This window comes from Lampetra fluviatilis, chromosome 40 (genome assembly GCF_964198595.1).
Source record: "Lampetra fluviatilis chromosome 40, kcLamFluv1.1, whole genome shotgun sequence".
NCBI classification, from domain to species: domain Eukaryota; kingdom Metazoa; phylum Chordata; class Hyperoartia; order Petromyzontiformes; family Petromyzontidae; genus Lampetra; species Lampetra fluviatilis.
In genome coordinates, this window is record NC_136314.1 from 11041257 (window position 1) to 11064234 (window position 22978).

The following is a 22978-nucleotide window of genomic DNA, read 5'->3' on the forward strand; positions in this document are numbered from 1 at the left end:
AGTATCACTTCCTGCTCCCTTGTGGGCACCCATGGATGACATCACACACCTCCATTTAAGACCGGAGGACATTTGAGCAATTCTGGCAACTGCCTGATGATGCTGGTTGTAACCACCAGTGAAACATCCTCACCCAATTGTTAAATATGTTGTGACATTGCTCTCCACGACCACAGCAGTGCTGCTGCTGCATTAATGATTCGGCACGTTTGCTCACGTGACAACTTTATTAATTGGCCATGTGGGGTGGAGGAAGGTTTATAACACACATTTTACTTATGCAGATGTAATGTAGTAACTCCACGGGAGACGACTTCACGGGTAACACACTCTTTATTTTATCAAACTTGGTTACAGGTGACTAACACCTACTTTGTATCTCGGGTGACAAACACCCACTTAGCTACTTGGCGACTAACGCCCACTGAGCTACTCGGATGACCAACATCCACTTAGTACTCGGGTGACAAACACCCACTTAGCTACTTGGCGACTAACGCCCACTGAGTTACTCGGATGACCAACATCCACTTAGTACTCGGGTGACAAACACCCACTTAGCTACTTGGCGACTAACGCCCACTGAGCTACTCGGATGACCAACATCCTCTTAGCTACTTGGCGACTAACGCCACTGAGCTACTCGGATGACCAACATCCACTTAGTACTCGGGTGACAAACACCCACTTAGCTACTTGGCGACTAACGCCCACTGAGCTACTCGGATGACCAACATCCACTTAGCTACTCGGCGACTAACGCCACTGAGCTACTCGGATGACCAACATCCACTTAGCTACTCGGCGCCTAACGCCACTGAGCTACTCGGCTTCACTAGGTCTTCAGCTCCGTCTTCGGGTCTTCAACTGGGTAACTCTCCCCGAGTGCTCTCGCGCGTCCCCCTTTATACCCCACCTGCGGACGTCGCTGCGAGCACCCACTTATTCGACCAATCGCCGGGCGCTGGCTACGATCCTCTTTTCCCACATCTCATCGTGCCTCACCACTCACTCCGCGCCGCCTCGTCATCTGTCACTCCCGGCGCGCGCGTCCACACCACGCCCACAACGCGTGCCCAACCCCGCACCCCGCGCCGCCCCGTGATCCATCACTGTCACAGTCGGCGCACGTCAATACCACCACTACATCACCCCCTACCACATAGCTCGCAGCCGCCCCGGCTGCTACAAAAATATACAAACCCTCCCAGTGTGCCCCGTAACACAACACAACAACAAGAACAACAACTAAGCTAACAACACAACACGACGCGAACACCACCATCTGCAACCCTCAACCAATGCCACCGCGACAATAGAACAATATATACAAACCGGCGAGTGACAATAGCAATGTGTATACAAAAAAAATAAATGGAAAATTTTTTTTTTTTTCTTTCGACTCGTGCAGTGTCCCCTTTTCTTCCGAGCGTCCCTACAACGGGACATTACCCCGGCAGAGGGGAACACCGGGCGAGCTCGGTGTAGAGCACAAAAAAAACGTCCTCATGAAAATTGTTGAGACCTAGCCCGAGTCCGCCTTGCCGGTCCGTCGTACGGCACCAGACGCGGTTGAACGTCCGGTGGTGCCGGCGGTTCAGGAAGACATCGGCCAGGCATCGAGGACTCGTGCGTGCCCCGGGGTTCAGGCTCTCGACGGTCAGCAGCCGTCAAGCCCGAGGCACCTGGGGGTGGGTCAGGTGGAGACACGTGAGGATCAGCGTGCGACACCTCCCTCCCCGAGTCGACGGTCACATCACACGCCCGGTCGTCACGGCACAGAACGGGGTCACACGGTGCCGCATAGGGCTTCAGTCGGGAGGGGTGCACATACCAACGGCGTTTCCCCCATTTAATCTGTATACTCTGGGGCCGTGCAACCCGCACAATTTCCACCGGTCCCCTCCAAGGTCTCAACAACTTGGGGGACGTAGCCAACGGTGCATGTGGACAATGCAGCCAGGCCTTATCGCCTGGTTTCCAATCATGCGTATGCACCCTCCGCTCATGCAATTTCTCGTTTGCAATTTGCCGCGACCGCGAATTCAACCTTGCCCCCTCCCGCGCTTCAGTCAATTTGGCGATATTAAATTTGATGTGGTCTGCCAATTTAGATTTTGCACGTGGCTGGGAAATCCCCAGTTGGACGTCCATGGCCGGATCGGCCTCCCGCCCATACATAAGAAAAAATGGGGAAAACCCTGTCGCCGCATGAGGGGCCATTTGATAGGCCGCGAGTACCCCCGGCACCTGTAAGTCCCAATCAACCTGATCGTCGCGGACCTGTTGGCACAACATAGACGTAATCGTTCTGTTCAGACGCTCAACCATCCCGTCAGTCTGCGGGTGGTAGGGGGAAGTACGCACTTTCTTTGTACCCAACAGGTCGCACACCTCGCGCAACAAAACGCTCGAAAAATTCTTCCCTTGATCCGTCAGCAAGCGTTCGGGGGCACCCTTGTCCAACACATAACCCTGGACAAAGGCGTCCGCCACCGCCGCAGCCGACTGGTTGGCGAGCGGCCATGCCATAGGCCATCGGGTGAAGTATTCCACGCCAACCAGCAGGAACCTATTTCCCCTTGGTGTAACCGGAAAGGGCCCCAAGATGTCCAACGCTACCAATTCGTTTATACGCGAAACCTGAATGGATTGCAGCGGTGGATTAGCTGCCAATGGTGGCGGTTTCCTTTTGGCGCACCCTACGCATCCCTTAAGAATATTCGCCACGTCGTTACCCATCCCCGGCCAATAATAGTCTCGCTGGATTAGGGCGAGCGTTTTGTGAAAACCCAGATGCATGAGCCGTTCATGAGCTGCCAGAACAACCCTACCCCGCATAGCAACAGGCACCACGAGCACGTGACGCCGGGACATGTTGTCCCACCTCATCAACAGGCCCTGTCTGCACACCCAGGAACCGACCCGCGCCTCCCCTTGTTCGGGAGCGCCAACTTTCCGACGCAGCGTAAGTAGGGAGCTGTCGGACATCTGGAGGCGGCCCCACTCAATGAGGGGCAACGACAACAGCGAATCCCTCCCCGTGGGGGCGTCCTCTCCCGGGGTGTCAGTGGCGGCGAGCGCAACTCCCGGGGTGCCGGCGACCGGGGGTTTGCACCGCGCTGATCCCAACAAACATGTGCAGTCCGTGCACGGCGGCAACCGCGACAAGGCGTCCGCGTTTGAGTGCCGCAACCCCTTGCGGTAAATCGTCGTGAATTGGTAGTCTTGAAGGACCTCCAACCATCGGGACAATTGGCCCGATGGCTGCGCCACGCGCATAGCGTATTGTAGAGCCGCATGGTCCGTCCGGACCGTAAAATGACGGCCGTAAAGATACGGCCTGAATTGCTGTGTAAAAAACACAATGGCTAACAATTCACGACGAGTTACGCAATAGCGTTGTTCTGCGGGGGAAAGAACCCTACTACCCTAGGCGACCACCCGTTCAACCCCCCCGACCAACTGTGAGAGCACCCCCCCGATACCCGTATTGCTGGCGTCCGTGTCAAGCAAAAACGGTTGTGTGAAATCGGGGTAACACAAGGGGGGAGCCTGCACCAAAGCGTCACGGAGGGAGCAGAACGCATCCTCCTCCTCTGCCCCCCAGTGAAACCTCACACCCTTAGCCGTCAAAGCGTGCAGGGGCTTGGCTATGGTGGCAAATTGCTTGACAAAACGACGGTAATAGGAGGCAAAACCAATGAAACTACGAACCTCCGTGACCGAGGTTGGCGTTGGCCATGAGCTGACGCAATGCGTCTTAGCAGGGTCCGTCGAGATCCCTGAACGACTCACGATATGGCCCAAATACCTGACCGATTCCCGAAGCAGAAAACATTTAGCCGGTTTAAATTTTAGCTTAGCGGAACGCATCCAGAGGAACACCGCTCTCAGTCGCTGGAGGTGCTCCTCGAAAGTCCGACTAAAGACGATAATATCGTCAAGATAAATCAAACAGGTATCCCATTGGAGGCCCGACAAAACCAATTCCATGAGTCTCTGGAACGTGGCGGGAGCGGAATGTAAGCCCATGGGCAAACGGTTGAATTCAAAAAGGCCCCCAGGTGTCCGGAAAGCAGTTTTAGGTTTAGACTCGTTATCGAGTGGCAATTGCCAAAATCCAGAAAGCAGATCGAGTGTGGAAAAAAACTGCGCTCCCGCCAAGGCATCCAGCGACTCATCCATCCTGGGGAGCGGATACGCATCTGCCATCGAGATTTTGTTTAAGCGGCGGAAATCGACACAAAACCGCAAGGACCCGTCCTGTTTCTTCACTAGGACAATAGGAGCACCCCACGGACTAGAAGAGGGCGAAATGATATCGGCCGCCAACATATCATTAACCGCCGATTGCACATGTTCCTTCTCGGCCGGGCTGAGCCGGAAGGGATTCTGACGAATAGGGGCCGCGTCCCCTGTAGCTATGTGGTGGCGCAACAAGTCAGTGCAGCCGATATCGTACTTATGTTTGCTGAACACGTCAGCAAACTCGATGAGCAAACCCCTCAATGCTCCCAATTGCACCCCGGACAAGTTAGCAGAACCCGCACACAGCGAGTCCAACCACTCAGTCCCCTCATCACTTTGAGGATGCGACTCGACAGTAAAATCTGCTTGAGCCACGAGCCGTTCCTCAACGGGCAGCGGCGCGGCGTGAGCCAGCACCGTTCCCTGCGCAATTACGGCCGGCCGCGACCCCGTATTCAGGACCATTACGAACGGCTCACTGTCCCCTCTCACCACGGTTTGAGCAACCGCTAAGTCGAGGCCCTTACTGGCTCTGTTTGACGGCCCCAACAGCACCCCCTGTGCCTCCGCACCCACCTCGAGTGGCTTCCTGAACCGAAGGGGTACTAACATTTGCGATCCCGGGGGTACCCGTACAGTGTGAGTCGCCAGCGCCTGCACCGTCGCACAAACCGTGCGCACTTCGATAGGGCTCGACAAGAAGGCAACCCGCCGACCTGACGGAAGCTCTATGCAGGCCTGATCAATAAGAATTTTGATGGGCATTTTTGACAAAAAGTCCGTACCTAGCAAACAGGGAACGGCCAGCGATGATGATACAAAAATAGGGCCCGCTAATTTAATGTCCCCAATGCAAATAGTCGCCCGAATCTGGCCGATGATCCCCAGGGATCCCCCATTCGCCGCATAAAATGGCACGTCTACTGGCAGAAGGGGTCTACTTTGGACGGGAAGAATGTTATAAATAAGGTCCGAGATGATGGTGGCCGACGCACCCGTGTCAACAAGCACCCGGACCTCAACCCCGTCAATGAACCCCGTTACCACGGACGACCCGGCTGACGCAGCCACGATCCTGTGGGCCAATTCGGACCACTCGACTGCTTGCGGGCCGCGTACGGACCCCCCTCGCCGAATTGAACCCCCGGCACCCAGCCGCGAACCCCCCACCGCGAAGCGGCGACCCGAATGTGCCGTGTTTGTGGACCGAACGTGTGAGGTGCCGCGACTTGCCGGGTTTTGTTGGGATGACTTGTGGCCCTGGTCGTCGTCCCGACGTGGTCCTGCGGCGCGCGGACGCGGGGCCCGGCACCCGGCTGCGACGTGACCCCGAAGGCCGCAGTTGTAGCAGACGACGGACGTCGTAGGTTTCGGTTGCTCCAGCTTGCGGGGCGAACGTGTGGGCGAACGACCTCCCGTTCTCCACTCCCCCGGACACGATGCAGCGAAGCCCCGCTCCTGCACCGCAGCTGGCTGAGGTTCGGCGATCGTGGCGGCCAGTGCCGCATTCCCCGGCCATTTGCAGACGACCCCCGGCTTGCGTTTGAGGACCTCGTACGCGTGAATGCTCGTGGCGATCGCCAGGGAGCAGATCTCCATCTCGTCTGCCACGTTGATGGGGACCCCCAACTCGTGGGCCAACACCAGCAGCTGCTCCGTCACCATGGCGTCCTTCCCCTCCTTATCCATGCGGGGAAAAGCCGCGTCCGCCAAGGCGAGCAGTGCCGTGCGGTAGGCTAGCGTCGTTTCCCCAGCCACCTTCCGCCGATCGTAGAACTGGTGGCGGCACGTGGAGGGCGGCCCGAACACCTTCGCCATCAGGTGTAGTGCGGCCTGGAGCGTAGAGCGGGACGACCTTGCAGCGGATGTGAAGGCTGCAAGCACGTCGTCGTCAAGCATCGCTGGCAACGCACGCAGGGCAGTGGTGTCGGACCACCCCGACATCTCCTGATGAGCGAGGAACCTTCGTTGGAAGGCTCCCCAGTCGCCCCCATCCGCCTTGAACGCCGACAGCGCGGGCAATCTTTGCTGGAGGACCCGATCGTCGTCGACGTCGGAGAGATTTTCCCGCGCTCCGCTGGAGTTGTGTAAAATGTCGGCTCGGTTGTCAGGCGCAAAATGGAGGGCTCCGGCGCGCGCCGATGACGTGGGCTGCGCTGCGCGGAGGTGTCCGGCCACGTGGCGTCCGTCTTTCCCGCCAATCGGTGGCGGCCCCCCAAAAACGGCGGCAACTTCCAGGCTTTTGGCGCGAAGCGCCCTTTGGCGGGAATCCTCCACCGTCGCTTCCTCCACGACCCCCGCAGCCGTTTTTCCGCTCGCCGGAACGGAGATGTCGGCCAAGACAGCGGCGGCGGCGAGTAGCAACTCCGCCAAGCGGGCGTGCGCGTCCTGGAGGCCGGTGTCGGAGGCAAGCGGAGCGTCGGCCATCACCGCGAAGTGCTGCATCGGCGGCAACTCCTCGTCCTCTACTCCCGAGGTCGGTGTCCCCGGTACGCCGTCGTCATCCCGACCTCGCTCGTGGGTACGGGTAGTCTTCCTTGTGTCCATACTTCTTGAAGACAGGTTTACTTCTGACGCCAGTTGTAATGTAGTAACTCCACGGGAGACGACTTCACGGGTAACACACTCTTTATTTTATCAAACTTGGTTACAGGTGACTAACACCTACTTTGTATCTCGGGTGACAAACACCCACTTAGCTACTTGGCGACTAACGCCCACTGAGCTACTCGGATGACCAACATCCACTTAGTACTCGGGTGACAAACACCCACTTAGCTACTTGGCGACTAACGCCCACTGAGTTACTCGGATGACCAACATCCACTTAGTACTCGGGTGACAAACACCCACTTAGCTACTTGGCGACTAACGCCCACTGAGCTACTCGGATGACCAACATCCTCTTAGCTACTTGGCGACTAACGCCACTGAGCTACTCGGATGACCAACATCCACTTAGTACTCGGGTGACAAACACCCACTTAGCTACTTGGCGACTAACGCCCACTGAGCTACTCGGATGACCAACATCCACTTAGCTACTCGGCGACTAACGCCACTGAGCTACTCGGATGACCAACATCCACTTAGCTACTCGGCGCCTAACGCCACTGAGCTACTCGGCTTCACTAGGTCTTCAGCTCCGTCTTCGGGTCTTCAACTGGGTAACTCTCCCCGAGTGCTCTCGCGCGTCCCCCTTTATACCCCACCTGCGGACGTCGCTGCGAGCACCCACTTATTCGACCAATCGCCGGGCGCTGGCTACGATCCTCTTTTCCCACATCTCATCGTGCCTCACCACTCACTCCGCGCCGCCTCGTCATCTGTCACTCCCGGCGCGCGCGTCCACACCACGCCCACAACGCGTGCCCAACCCCGCACCCCGCACCCCGCGCCGCCCCGTGATCCATCACTGTCACAGTCGGCGCACGTCAATACCACCACTACACAGACATAACCCAAAAATCTATTATGAAACAGTGGTCGTGAAAGGCGACGTTTTGAATCTGTGTGCTCCTCACACAATCCAGGCTGGTTAAACCCAGGATGGATCGTAGGCAGGCCAGCCTGATTGTTTCAAACCGGCACAAATGTTCCCTTAGAGGGTTCCACGTTTCTCAAGCATATAGAAGGGAATTTATAACTGTGGCCGAGTAGATCTGGAGCCTCGCATAGATTGTGAAGCCAGGTAGCTTCGACACAGTATATGCCGAAAAAAAGATAATGTCGTTCGAATGATTCGGAGTGAGACCTCTGCTGTCAAACCGGAGGAGGTTATAAGCACACTGCCCAGGTACAGAAATATCTCCACTCTCCCCACAACTGCCCCATCATTCATGGAGAGTGAATGGTGGGGAGTATTTGATGACATAAAATACCCAGACAAGTGCGTTGTTTTTGTGGGGCTGAAGGTAAGGCCCCATGACTTAGTGGGACGCTCCAGGTTCAGCAGCAGTTTCCAACTCCTTAGAGTGGGCAGCAATCACTAGATAATCAGCACACATGGTTGGCCAAAAGAGAGCCATCCCTTGACCCAACACACACACACACAGGTGATTAGCCACACACACAAATCAACCAGTACACACACCCCTCCAGTACACACCACACACATCCTCAGCGAACACAAAGCACACACAGACCTATTGGCACACACAACACACTCGGTAAAAGAAAATTATTTTAATTTTACCAGGTAAGGTCTACTGAGATATATATCTCTTTTTCAGAAGCGACCTGGCCGCAAATGAAAGCATAAACGAAGTGGCTTATCAAGTGGAAATTTATATCCGCCAAAAACGCACATTGATTCTAAATGTGAAGGGAAAAATGCACGTAACCACGGGGAGAACATGCAAACTCCAAATATACAGCAAGCGTCAGGGTCGGGATCGAACCCACAGCCTCCTGTATACCGAGCGAGGTAGTTAACATCCCACCACCACGACTCTCACACCACACACCCCACGCAAACTACACGAACCACCCAACCTGCCCTACCCTCCGCGCTCAGCTTGGAAATCTCCACGCGCCCCGAGCGGCCCGCTTGCCCGAGCATCCCTCGCCGCCCTCCTCCTGCCTCTTCGGACAGCGGGCGCCAGCGAGCGAGCGATTGCCGTCGCGAGACCAGTGGTGCCATCCCCAGTGGTGGCGAAGAGGAGGAGGAGGCAGCGGCCACTTACGTAACCCCACAGGAAAGCCTGCCCGCCCGCGATCCGCTCTGGGCCATCGGCCGTGGGACTGTTACATAACACTGCAGGGGCGCCAACACGTTGCGTCTAGACGTAGGCACAGCGAAGATCAGGGGGGCTACGTTATACAACTTATGGAAGGAGGGGTGGGGGGTGGCCACGGGCGTCTGGGCGCAAAAACAACTGCCACATTGTGAATGGGGGGAAGGGGGGGGAGAGTTTGTGAGCGACAATTAAAACCCATGAGATCAGACAGTGGTGTGCGTTTCGGACGTTTTCTTGCCACAGCGGAGTGCTCATAAAACTCGGGGGGAGGATTTCCACTCCTCCGGCAGCTCCGCGGGCTCGCGTTCAGGGGTGACGACGGCGGTCAGGTTCATATGAATAGAGTTTTATACGCAAAGCCCCTCATGTGATAAAATAAAAGCAAGTTACGGCTAACATCAGCACCATAAGCCCTGTACATTACAAAACACTCTTCAAAGGTGCAATTGCGGTTGTGCAGCGTTGGAAGTGAACTCAAGTCTTATTAAAAAAAAAATATAACGTAATATTATCAGCTCCGCCACAATAAAGGAAAATAAGAATTTGTCTGAACAATGTACCGGTTATAAAGCACTGACACAGGTGGAGAGGCATATCCAAATATCGGAGCTCCATGGGAATGGGTGAAGTCGTTAAATTGAAAACGCTGGCAGACACTGCCAGGATTAAAACTGGCACACACCACTCATAACCATCAAAAAGCACCCATAACTAGCACATACCACTCATACATAACCAGCAAACACTGCTCATAACCAGTACACACCGCTCATTAATTTAACATCTCATTAGACGTAAAAGTAACTGAATTATCACTCAATGTGATTTTCACAACTGCCTGCTGAGCTCCAAGCTCCATATGATCACCAGCTGCTTGGCTTCTCACCCAGACCACATTTTCCTAGTTCCCAAGCGCCTTGATTAGAAATCCAAACGAGGGCTCCACGACCAGATCACTCGCCGATCCTCTGTGCGGTCGCTGCCCCAGAGGTATTCTTCCTGACGTCAATCCAACACGAGCCTCCTCTTCCATTGCCTCACAAACCACTGGCTTCCTTTCCCAGGCCATTTTAAGTGTTCGTTTGTTGTCCTACTTTTTGTGTGTTCAGTTTGTAGTTCTTTTCCCAGCACCTCACTATGTAACAAAAAAAATGGTTTCTTTGTTCCTGGGTAGTGTTATTTTCTAGTTGCTTATGCCTCAAAAGTACAGAAAATGGCTTTTAGTCCCCACAAACTTTTATTTTGTGACCAGGACACAAAAGCAAAGTTAATAATCCACTCCATTAATAACACTGTGTAACAAATGTATAGATTTTTTGTTCCTGGGTAGTAAGTGTTATTTCCTAATTGCTTATGCCTCAAAAGTACAGAAAATGGCTTTTATTTCCCACATACTTTGCTTTTGTGACAAGGACAGTGATATTTTGAAATGTACCTATTTTCAATTAGAAAACGTGTGCATTTGTGTAATTCCTTCACATAAAGTCCTGATCACAAAACCAAAGTTTGTGGGGAATCAAAACCATTTTGTAAACTTTTGAGGCATAAGCAATTCGAAAATAACACTTACTACCCAGGAACAAAAATCGTGTTACATAATTATGTAGTGACAGAGAAAGGTCACTACTGTGTCGGCCCGTACGAAGGCTGGGGGCCCCAAGGGGGTGCCTGGGGGGTCACGTGGTGGAGGGATCCGGACCCTCCCAGAGGTGGGGGAAGTGAGGCGTGTCCGGGGAAGGGAGGCGTGGCCTGAAGAGAGCCAGCCACGCCGGGGCGGAGCCAGCCACGCCAAACCAGATATAAGCGTGGTGTGAACGCAGAGCGAGGCTGTTGTACTGTACTCCGAAGTGAAGACATCATCGGTCGTCAAGTCCCGAGTCGTCGTCCTGGGCCAGGCAGGCCATTGCCTGCCTGGTCCAGTCTGTGTCGCGTTCCAGAGTGTTAGTGAGTTGAGGAAGGTGGTCACCACCTCATGTACAGCGTTATGTTATTTACCGTTTAATAAATAGTGTTGCCTCCAAGCTGCGTGTGTGTGCACCTAATTCGGTCTTACTACATTTGGTGTAGAAGTGGTCATCGAACTTTCGCTGATTAATTTGAAGAAGCTGTACCCTTCGCTGCCATGGTGTAAAAGCTGGCAGCGGAGTGCAAGACCCAACCGGAGGTGCGGATGGACGGTGTGGGTTGCACCTGGCCTCTCCCTGCGACGACCACGGAGTCTGGGGCCCCGGGGATGTGCCCCGGGGGATGGGCGACTGCAGCCTGCATGGGAGGAGGCTGCGAGCCCGGGCTGGTCGCCATCGACGGCGAGTTGGAGCGACGTCGCTCGTCAACTCGACCAGCTGCTGGTGGCAAGGGAGTGGCCGGGTGTTGGTGAGTGATGGCGAAATTGCAAGATAACGCAGCTGTGGCGTTCGCGCCGTTTCGGCGGTGCCAGCGTTCCTGCATTTCACTGCGGCGGCGTTCCCGCCAGTTTCACAGCGCCGGCGTTCCCGCCATTTGCACCATGCCGGGGGTTTCCCGCCACTTCAACGTGCCGGCGTTCCCGCCATTTTTTTTTTTACGTGCCAGCATTCCCGCGGCGACGGCGTTCCCGCCATTTCAACGTGTGGGCGTTCCCGCACTTCCCACAGCGGCGTTCCCGCCATTTTCACCGCGGCAGTGTTTTCGCGATGGCGGCGTTCCCGCCTTTTGCGCCTTGTGTGCTGCGCCGGCCTGGCGGCGCGCCGCTGCGGCCCTGTGATTACAGGCCTCCCTCCCCACATTGAAGTAAGAAGAGCGGGGGAGGGCATCGGTGGTGAGAGCGAGAGGGGCCCGTGATTGAAGAGAGGGTTTCGACGTTGGAGACACTGCTGGGAGGGACTTTTTCAGTTTGACTCTCCGGTTTTGTGTTCCTCGCGGACGGTTAAATACGGCGTCGAGATCGGTATCTTCTGGGTGTAGTTAATGATTAATTCGTTGTTGGTGTCCCGAGCTCCGTTGATATGGTGTAGGTTGCCGTGTTAACGACTCGTGTTGTTACATCGTTTTGTTGCGAAATCGCCATTGTTATTGTGTATACTGTATGGAGTTTCGCTCGTGATTGTCACGTGTAACTGTAAGAAACTTTGATCGTCATTGTTGCCAAGGTACAGACCGTATGGAGCTTTGCTTGGAATTGTTAACAGTGTAGGGACTGTTGGGTACTTGCATGTGATTATTTACTATGTACGGATTGTCTGGAGTATTGATTGTGTGTGTTGCCATGTGGGGACTGGATGGAGCATTGCGCCAAATGATTGACTGTACGAATTTCATATACTGCATATACTGTATTAATCAATTCGGCGATTTTTGACTTTTGTGTCTAGTTTTTTTTTTGCTCTCAAAATTCGAATGCCCTGAGTCCCATGGTTAATGTTGAAGGGCATTTTGAAATGACAGGTTCGGTTTGTTTCAAACTCACTGGTTGGTTCCTGTCCGTTGTTGCACAGATGATGTCTTTTGTGCGGGAATGCTCCTTGTGTTCTACATGGATCGGGGGTGCGTTTCCGTTAATTGCCGTCAAATTGCGTTGCTCTCTCCACTCGGTTGGTACAGCTGCAGGCTGCAATGCGAGTCTCGGAGATGATGTGTACGGATACGGGATGTGAGGTGTATTGTTGTGACCATTGAATATTCGGGATCGTCACAAATTGTGCGTACCTGTTCGGCATTGGATCAGTTCTGTGGGGGATCATAATTCAAATTGTATGTGTTGTGATGGTGTTAAATTGCGATGGTGACATGCTGCCAGGAATTTGGAATTGTGCTGCTGGTTGTCACCTATCTTGGGGCGCAGGTCCTGACCAGGATGGCCCAGTGAGTGTTGCGTGTCTAACATGAACGTTGTGGTCCCGTCATGCTATGGCTGACGGCTTGACCTGACAGCCCGGAGATTGAAACACTCCGTGGCTTGTCTAGCCTAGTGGGCTGTGTGCTCACATGGCTCGGGGAGTGTGGTCCCGTCATGCTGTGTCTGACGGCTTGACCTGACAGCCCGGAGATCGAGACACTCCGTGGCTTGTCTAGCCTAGTGGGCTGTGCGCTCACATGGCTCAGAGAGTGTGGTCCCGTCATGCAATGGCTGATGGCTTGACCTGACAGCCCGGAGATCGAGACACTCCGTGGCTTGTGTAGCCTAGTGGGCTGTGCGCTCACATGGCTCAGAGAGTGTGGTCCCGTCATGCTGTCTTGACAGCTTGACCTGACAGCCCGGAGATCGAGACACTCCGTGGCTTGTCTAGCCAAGTGGGCTGTGCGCTCACATGGCTCAGAGAGTGTGGTCCCGTCATGCTGTCTGACAGCTTGACCTGACAGCCCGGAGATCGAGACACTCCGTGGCTTGTCTAGCCAAGTGGGCTGTGCGCTCACATGGCTCAGAGAGTGTGGTCCCATCATGCTGTGTCTGATGGCTTGACCTGACGGCCCGGAGAGTGAGACACTCGGAGGTGCGTTGAAACAGTGGGCTGGAGATTCGTAAGGTTCAGGTGGAGTTGTCCTGTTACGTTGGGACTGTATCCCTCAGTTGTTAGGGTGCATGTTGTGCAATGAGTGAACGATGGGTCGTCTCAGCTCGGTCGGTACAGCAATATGCTGCGATGCGAGTCTTGGAGAGAGACTGGGTCTCAGCTCGGTCGGTACAGCTATATGCTGCGATGCGAGTCTTGGAGAGAGACTGGGTTAAAATCCCACCGATATGGCCGACGTGTGCTACTGGTTGTGACGCCGCGTCGGAAAGGCGGTGGGGTGGTAACATGGAAATTCCCCCCCCGATATGGCCGACGCGTGCTACTAGTTGTGACGCCACGTCGGAAAGGCGGGGGGGGTGCTAACGGGTGACTGTCATTGCATGCGTGATTCTAACGGGTGGGGGGGGCTGTGCTGGAGCGTAAGTGGGTTAGCCAGTTTTCATGTATAATTGTTGTTAATTCCCCGTTTTCTATGCGGTTCCCTTTTACCCTCGTCGATTCTGTATATATTACGTGATTGTATTTCTTATCGGTCGCCGGTCATTTATTGATGTTGTTGGTTCGGAGGCACACCTTTTCGATGTTTCACAGTTGTGTTACAGCCGGGGACGGCTGTGTGTTTATACAGGGGGGGGTGATGTAGTGACAGAGAAAGGTCACTACTGTGTCGGCCCGTACGAAGGCTGGGGGCCCCAAGGGGGTGCCTGGGGGGTCACGTGGTGGAGGGATCCGGACCCTCCCAGAGGTGGGGGAAGTGAGGCGTGTCCGGGGAAGGGAGGCGTGGCCTGAAGAGAGCCAGCCACGCCGGGGCGGAGCCAGCCACGCCAAACCAGATATAAGCGTGGTGTGAACGCAGAGCGAGGCTGTTGTACTGTACTCCGAAGTGAAGACATCATCGGTCGTCAAGTCCCGAGTCGTCGTCCTGGGCCAGGCAGGCCATTGCCTGCCTGGTCCAGTCTGTGTCGCGTTCCAGAGTGTTAGTGAGTTGAGGAAGGTGGTCACCACCTCATGTACAGCGTTATGTTATTTACCGTTTAATAAATAGTGTTGCCTCCAAGCTGCGTGTGTGTGCACCTAATTCGGTCTTACTACAATTATATATAATTATAGCACGGTTGGCTACGTACAGTGCGGAAGAAGTTCAACATACATGTGGTACATTTGTAGTGAGTTGCAGGGAGACTGACGACGGAGTTGAGGCACACTCTTTTTATTAACTCAAGGACAGACACAATAGTTGAAGGGGTAACGGCCCCTTCACCCATACTAGCTGGGAAACCACCCCTAGTACTAAGTCCCCTGTCCTGTTCCCAGTCCTCCTCTAATAGGCTACGGGAGGCTGTCTGATCTGGCCCTGGTAAGCACAGATCCCAGCATCCAGCTAAGCCAGCCTTGCCCTTACAAGAGCAGAGGTCCGGAAGCTCTTGGGCCGCGCCGCTGCCTTACCCAGCTCGGCCCTGACAAGGGCAGCGAGACAGGGGAGTCCCAGGGCCTATTCTGCCGGTCTTCAGACTTCACTGGTCAGCTTCTTCTTAAACTGGCCCCGAGCTCTCTGGCTCCCCGCCTCTTATAGGGATCCCCTCGGAGGGGCGGTGTTATGGGGGATCACAGAGCCCCCATGGCCCCCCAGTGGTTAACGGATGCGGACGTTGGTGTAGACACCCGTGTGTGTGGGTGCAGACACCCTTGTGTTTCCCGTCCGCCTTTTCTCCCGTAATAACCCCTACACATTCATAGCTAGGCCACTCAATTACCTCCACCCAATGGATGGGATGCCTAACAACGTTTGCTTTTTTGAGTTTTTTTTTATGCGGAGGGACAGATACAGTAAAAAACCTCATTATTTTGGTATTTGATCATTCGTAATTGGGGATAATTCGGCACGACTGTGATTTCGGCATATATTGTAGATGTTGTGGCTTGGCTCTCCAACACAGCGGTGTGCTGTACGAGTAACGAATTGGTATGTTCTGTTTACGTCACAAACCTTACAAATTGGCTGTCGGGTGGTGGTGGCTTAACGACACATTTATATATTTACGCGATCTAACCCAAAAAACCTGTATTATGGACAGTATTAGTAATTCGCCTTAAGCCGAATTACCATACCGAATGGCCCAATTTCGGCATGCACGTGGAGCGATGCCGCGCGCCACGACCAAAACAACGACTCAGTCTGGTGGTGGCGCACGTGGTGAGCGTTAGTGCAGACATGTCGCTTTGGACTTTACCTTGTTAATGCACTCTGTGCAAGCCAACACCTCTCAGAAATGTTATCTACACCTACATCAAGAAGTAATAGAAAGGGACTGAAGTATAAATCCCTTAGTCTGTGAGACAAGTCCAATGTTTTGGATAGAATTGTTGCAGGTGTGTTAATGCGTTAGGTGTGTGAAGAGTTTGACATGAAATCAAGCACCTTGTACGACATCAAGAAAGGTCGGGAGACGATTAGGAAGCGTGCCTTAACCTTGGAGGATCCTTGCAGCTCCAAAAAATTACAGAAGAGGATCAAGGCCGCAGAGTTTGTAGACTTGGATAGTGCAGCGTACGAGTGGTACAAACAGCAACGTGCAGCTGGCGTTAACGTCCACGGTGGCACCGGGGAGTAACATTGTACATAATTCGGAAACACATTCCTGCGGAGGGAGCTGGTAGTAACGTTGGGTTGCTCGGTCAATGGCCAGGGTCAACGGCGGCGTGGTGTATTCCGCAAATATGCCCGACTGTGAGGGCAGGCACAAGCCGGCGTGAGTAGGTTAAACGTTGAGTTTCATAAGGGCACCACGGGGTGACCAGCCCCTCCCCACCCAGCCCCTCCCCACCCAGCCCCACCCTCCACCCAGCCCCTCCCCACCCCACCCAGCCCCTCCTCACCCAGCCCCACCCTCCCCTCCCCACCCAGCCCCTCCCTGCACGACGGACGGACACAATAATCCCCTGTGGGCTGGTGTAACCAGGAGGTTCCTACCAGTATAATGGATAATTCGGCAAGGCCAGAGCCCCATATGTGTCCAATTAACAAGGGTTTACTGTATGTGAAGGATATGCATTGTGTGCTTCATTATTTTGTTACTCTACAGATGGTAACTTCTAATTAATCATATTTTATTAACTATATATAGAGCGATGCATGCTAACAGCATCTCCCTGCTACCTGAACATTCCCACCATTCATTTGCATCACCAATGTCCTCAACCATCGATAAAGCCTTTCTCTCATAGCTTCCTCCCATAGCCTGTCCTGTCCCAAAGCTTGCATGTGCACGAGGCATGTAAGCTACGTGCCACCCCTGACACGGAGCATATTAAACAGCACGATATTTTCACTCGCGCAACCTCAGTCGCTGCGCATAATAAGCAACTTGCTATGCATGGCATCGGCGTGGCAGTGAAAACACTTTTGCCTGACATCACAAAAGGGCCTGGGTTCCACTCCTGACTCGAGAGTCTTTCTGTGTGTATTTTGTATGTTCTCTCACTGTTCTCAATGGGCTTCCTCTGGGTTTTTTGGTTTCCTTTCATAGACAACCAAAACTAAATCACACAATGTAACTGGTGGTGGCTAAACATCTCAATGCTATCTTCATAGCAACATCACCCCCTACTGCAAAAAAACTTGGCAGGACCCTCTTGAAAACAAATCTTAAGATTTGAAGCTTTCGTGACTGCAGGAATTACTCTTTGGTTCTTTCGGTAAAGTCACGTAGAAAGAAATAAAATTAAATAATAATAGAATACAACGTTTCGATTGCAACACAAGCAACCATCGTCAGGTACGAATGAATGAGAAAACAAACATAGCTAACTTAGAAATATAATGCAATACAACACAGAGAGTCGGCTAACACAACAGTCAACACCCTACCTGGTTGATTACGTTCTTCCAAAGAATGCAAAATTTGAGAGAGAGACAAAACACAGACATGGAGATACATAGACAGACACACAAGTAGAGCGAGATCACACAGAGAGACACACAGAGAGGGACACACACATAGACACACAGAAATACAACACCTCTGTGTCGAGACATTAAATAAAGAGAGGGGGTGGGGCAGAGGGGGGGGTAGAAAACAATGAGAGTTGTGTGGAACCAAAGAGTAATTCTTGCAGTCACGAAAGCTTTGAATCTAGTTTAAACCACCTCTACAGGGAGGATCTGCCGTGTTTCACACTTAACTTCTAATTTAGCAATCTTTGGAAGAACGTAATCAACCAGGCTAAGCGTTAACGGTGTGTTAACCGACTCTCTGGGTTGCATTGCATTACACTTCCTAATTTTACTAAACTTACTTTCTCCGTACTTGTTTGTAAGTCTATTGTCTCTCCTCCGGCCGCTATGGGCTGGAATTCCACACAACTCTCCGTGCTTCTTTGTTTGGAAGTCCAGTGTCGCTCCTCCGCCCGCTATGGGCAGGAATTCCACATAACTCTCTCATTGTTTTCTACCCCCCCACCCCCCTCTCTATTTAAGGCCTCGAAAGAGGTGTTGTATTTCTGTGTGTCTATGTGTGTGTCCCTCTCTGTGTGTCTCTGTGTGGTCTCGCTCTATTTGTGTGTCTGTCTATGTGTCTCCATGTCTGTGTTTTGTCTCTCTCTAAAATTTAGCATTCTTTGTCAGAACGTTAATCAACCAGGTAGGATGTTGGCTGTTGTGTTAGCCGACTCTCTGGGTTGTATTGCATTATATTATATTTCTAAGTTTGCTATGTTTGTTTTCTCATTCATTCGTACCTGATGATGGTTGCTTGTGTTGCAATCGAAACGTCGTATTCTATTATTATTTAATTTATTTTCTTTCCACGTGACTTTACTGAAAGAACCAAAGAGTACAGTCATTATAGCAACAACAACCGCCATTCCCTACTAAGTGGTGGTGATGTCACCATGGCACTTGTGGCAGGCTATGTGCACTTTAAGGCCACGTGAAATGTCGAACGCCCGCTGGCAGGAGGTCACGGGACAGACTCAGGTACCATGGGGTTGACTGACCGAGATGACCGGCAGATGCACAACCTTTGCCCCCTACTGTGCTAACTTTCTGCATCTTAGCCACCCGGTGCTCCACTCATTGTTGTGAGCATTGCTCCTCTGCCCTCCGTTGTTGCTGGAGGGCGATTGCCTCCAACTTCCCAGTAGTGTCCTTCACGAGCCTACTCTAAGAGGTCGATCTTGACAGTCATATAACCCCCCTTGACACGCACAGCGCAGGCAGACCCTAATCCAGGAGAGGATTACAAACGAGTAGAAAATGCACTCGTCGCCGACAATTGAACCTTATGGCGGGACCCCGGGGTCCCATAAGCCCCTGGCTCTAGCATAAACTGCGTTGCGACGTCATTCTACGTCTGTTGAAGGCGAACGATACGGCAATCTATTCCTCTCGATGAGCTCTACACGATGCGCTACTTAAAGTTTCAAAGTTTTGTTTCTTCTGCACATTCGTCCTCGCTGTGCTTGGACGACATGATAACAGAATGGTCCGCGCCTGGTGGGTAGCGGCATTTATGTGCGCGGTGGGACGGAGTCGCCAAAAATAAATAAATTAATTACGATTTTGACTTCCGATTATTCGGGACCCCGGGGTCCCACCATAAGCTTAAATTACATAACAGGTAGAAAATGCTCCGCGTGCTGGCGCATGCGAGGCAGCAGCGGTGGCCTTGGGCAGCCTGCACCTGCAGGTGTAGGAGCATTTGCTTCCAGGAGCAGCATGAGCGGACGACGACAGACGGCAAGCTGGCCTACTACTAACTGGACTGTCCACCGCCCTCGCGTGCAGTCCCACTGGGAAAAGGGCGGGGGGTGGCGGGGGGGGTGGCGGGGGGGGCAGGGGTAGCCGCCACCAATTCGCGCGGCCCGCACAACACGCGCGACTCGGCCCTGCGCGTGTCGCTTACATAACACGCGCTCGCACGCTTCACGTGCCGGCGGGGACATGGCCCGGCGCCAGGCGGTCGAGAAGGGAGGGGGGGGCCTGGGTGGGCCTGAAAGCAAAAGGGTGCCGTTACCGCTGCCGCCACTGCCGCCTTATTGCTAGCCCTCACTGCCATCTACTCAGCGGCTCTTGGCACAGGCTGCCACTCTGGCTAACACATACGCCGGTCCAGTTCACACATGCGTCTGGAAGCGATTGCTTCTCTCCGCTGTGCACGGCTGCCGGATTTGAGCACACACACTGAGCCACTTCAAGGGGGTTTTTTTCTTCTTCTGTCGTTAGTCTACACCGCGGGCCGACCCGCACAGGTCCACTTGTTTTTTGTCAAGAGTCAAAATGCATGTACAGTATGTATGTTGAACTTCTTTCGCACCATACATGGTGAACCGTGATAATCAAAGGTGTCGAGAGGAAGGACAACAAACTAAACACACAAAAAGCAGCTCTAAAGAATTGAGTTTTCAATTTAGATTTCACAAAATAAATAAAAATTACGTCTAACTGGCCCGTGCTGTCTACTCCAATGCGTTCCTCTTCCTATTGCTCCAGTATAATTCTAAGCAACACCATTCAATGTTTCTTCGGGCACTTTTCAGCTTTTGTTCCATTTTCTAAATCAATGTCCATGTGTTTTTATGAAATGTCACAACATTAATAATAATTTAATAATATACGGCATTCTTATCAATCCACTTGCTGGATGACGGCCTCCCCCATGCCATTCTGCTCGCAAGGATTGCTTGACCAGACTTCACAACGCTGGTTAGCGTGCGCTGAAGAGAGGAGGGGAGCCCCAGGATTGGAGAATTAAACTCAGGGTGCCGGGTTTATAGCACCATGCGTGAAACACCGAGTCCTCCTTCCACTCCTGTACGGCAGTGCAGGCAGTGCACACCAACTAAACCGTGCCATCTTCTCGAGGCATGTTGGTTAAGCAATGGTAGGACGTTTGTTGCAGAGGTTTGTGGTTCGAGCTCCCCAAGCGCTGCCCTAGTTATAACTATGGTTGTATATTAACCGTACAAGTACTATGTGCCGTCTGCTTCTTCGTGGACATTAAAGATTCCATCGTGTCATTCGCAATGAGCAGGCCATCGTCTGCTGGCGTCAGGGTCCACATTATCCAAATATCGGAAATTGCCCACAAATTGCTCAATTCGAGTTGCACACGGCAATCAACGCTGCCTACTGGCAGACTCATGCCCGTGAGCAGGCCAGCAGCTAAGTCACCTTGTGCTCACAGGGACAGCTGCCAATGGTTGGTGCCATTGCAAACGCGTGAGATGCTATGTGTGACGTCCCGGCATAAAGGTCGCTACGTCATAAATAATCTTTATCATCGTTATATTTTCACTTACTATGAACGTTAGTTTTACAAAAGTACCTCGAACGGCCGTCATCTGCCTGTTTCAGCATTTTGATCCCAGTCCTCCGTGAATCACTTGCCCTACGTATACAAATTCCGCTGTGTGTTCTAGATGTGCCCCTTCCAACAGCCACGTCCTCCAATGGTGCGGTGAACTTGTTGAACATGGCGGACTGAATCCTAAATCAGTGGAGCAGTTTTATTCAGACCGCAATAACAAACTTCATATATCCCAGGAGCAAACCTATTTTCAATCAAATCAAGACAGATCCAGAAAGTCAAGCGTATTCGCTGACAGAACGGACGTTCACGGAAAGAATAGAATTTCTTCCCTCCAAGCAAGTCATTTGGAGGTGTCTGCAATCAGGAGACTGATACAGCGAGTGCCCACTTGAAGCAAGGATTGCGTTCCTGGAAATTGCTATGTAAAGGGAATTTGCGTTAAGCCGGAGTTATTTTCCCATGAGGAATAATGGTTAAGGTCGAGGTGCCGTTCCAGCCCGTCCTTTGATTATTTTTATTTGACAGCACACTTTTGACACGTTTCTTTTAAAATGTATCATGTTTATATCTATAAATATTCTATGTGTGCCATATGTCGGAAATTGAACAATTTTCCCAAAAAATCTACGATAAAATCCCATATAGTTGTGCCTCCCCTACAGTTTTCTCTCAGTACCGTATCACATTGTCGTCTGTTTTCTATCGCTACCTGTATCGTATCGCTGTACATACGCTCTGCATATCCTATGATTCTTTTATTGCATCGAAAATCTACCCTGACAGTATCCAGAATTAAACTAATTGTTAACAGAAAGTCACTTCCGAATGTTCGTTTACCGTGCATAAGGCTATGCCTTGACTTTACATACACACACAACAACCGCCATTCGCCAAAAAGTGGTGGGGACGTCACTACGGCACTTGTGCCAGGCTATGTGCACGTTAAGGCCACACAAAATAAAGACAAATATCCCCCATATAGCCTTCAACAGACTGTTGGGGCAAGTGCTCTTAGCGACAACCTATGAAGGCCGACACAGCACACGAGGGGGTGGGTGGCCAGCACCAGTGGCGATGTTCAAACACCACACCAGTTACTCGTTTGAGACTGCGTCGACCTAGGGGAGGTCCATGTCCAATTCAGATAATCGTCAGGGGTGTTGGCCGTGAGCAGGAATGGAACTCAAGTCGCCGGGTTTGTAGCGCAGTGCGCTAACTGCTGCACGACCACAGGCCACACACGCACACAAAGACAAAGGTGGAGTAGGCTCGTCTACACACACATACACACCCGTGCACATACATAGGGGCCGTCCATAAATGACATCACGCGATTTTGGACGATTTTTGACCCCCCCCGTCACACGGCATCATAAAAAGTCAGACCCTCCCTCAAATGACGTCACAAAGCTCTGCCCCCCCCCCAAAGACCATATTTCAATTTCAAAAATAAAACATGCTTCCAATCGCTTTAAACTATTGTCATTGTAGTGCGGAATTAATGTGGCACTGCACTCTGATGTTGTAGGAGAAAACACGTATTAAAAAGGAGGCATTGGGAAAGCTTAAATTTAGCAAACAATTTACTTGAAAAAAATTCAACGTCTAACTAAAACTGCAGATGTTCAGAATATTATATTGAAATTATCTTATAATTATAAAATATTAAAAGTAATTATAATTGTACTAAATACTTGAAACTTTGTAGTAGAACGAAGCAAAATCGAGAGTACAATTATAACAATCATATATGCATTCCACAGAATGAAGAGCCCTGGTAGACTCATTAGAATCAAAATGTTTAATAACAATCATTAAAAAAATGTTCGAAATGTATGCTTCGCCATTCTCCCATGGAGAAGCAAAATGCTCCTTCATGGAATAAATAAAAGGTGACCTTAGTAAATTTAAATAATCAAATAGTTAATAATGAAAGTTAATAAAAATTTGTGTTGATATAACAATTCTATATTTATTTAAAGTTGCGCATTTTGATGTGACGTCACACATCGTCACAAATGTCTGACCCCTCCCCCCCCCCAGGTGCATGACATAATTTATGGACGGCCCCATATACATACAAATACACAAAGATACACACACATACATACAGTACATACTGTACAGAAAACAAACAATTATGTAATGCTACAAAAGGACAATAATTACGTAACGCTACAAACAATTC

At 51.9% G+C, this 22978-nt stretch overlaps 1 protein-coding gene across 5 annotated transcripts in view; it reads right to left on the reverse strand.

Annotated features, from left to right (window-relative positions):
* RAD54L2 (RAD54 like 2) overlaps window positions 1-22978 on the reverse strand; it is a 122133-nt gene that overhangs the window by 58083 nt on the left and 41072 nt on the right. The window lies entirely within an intron of this gene.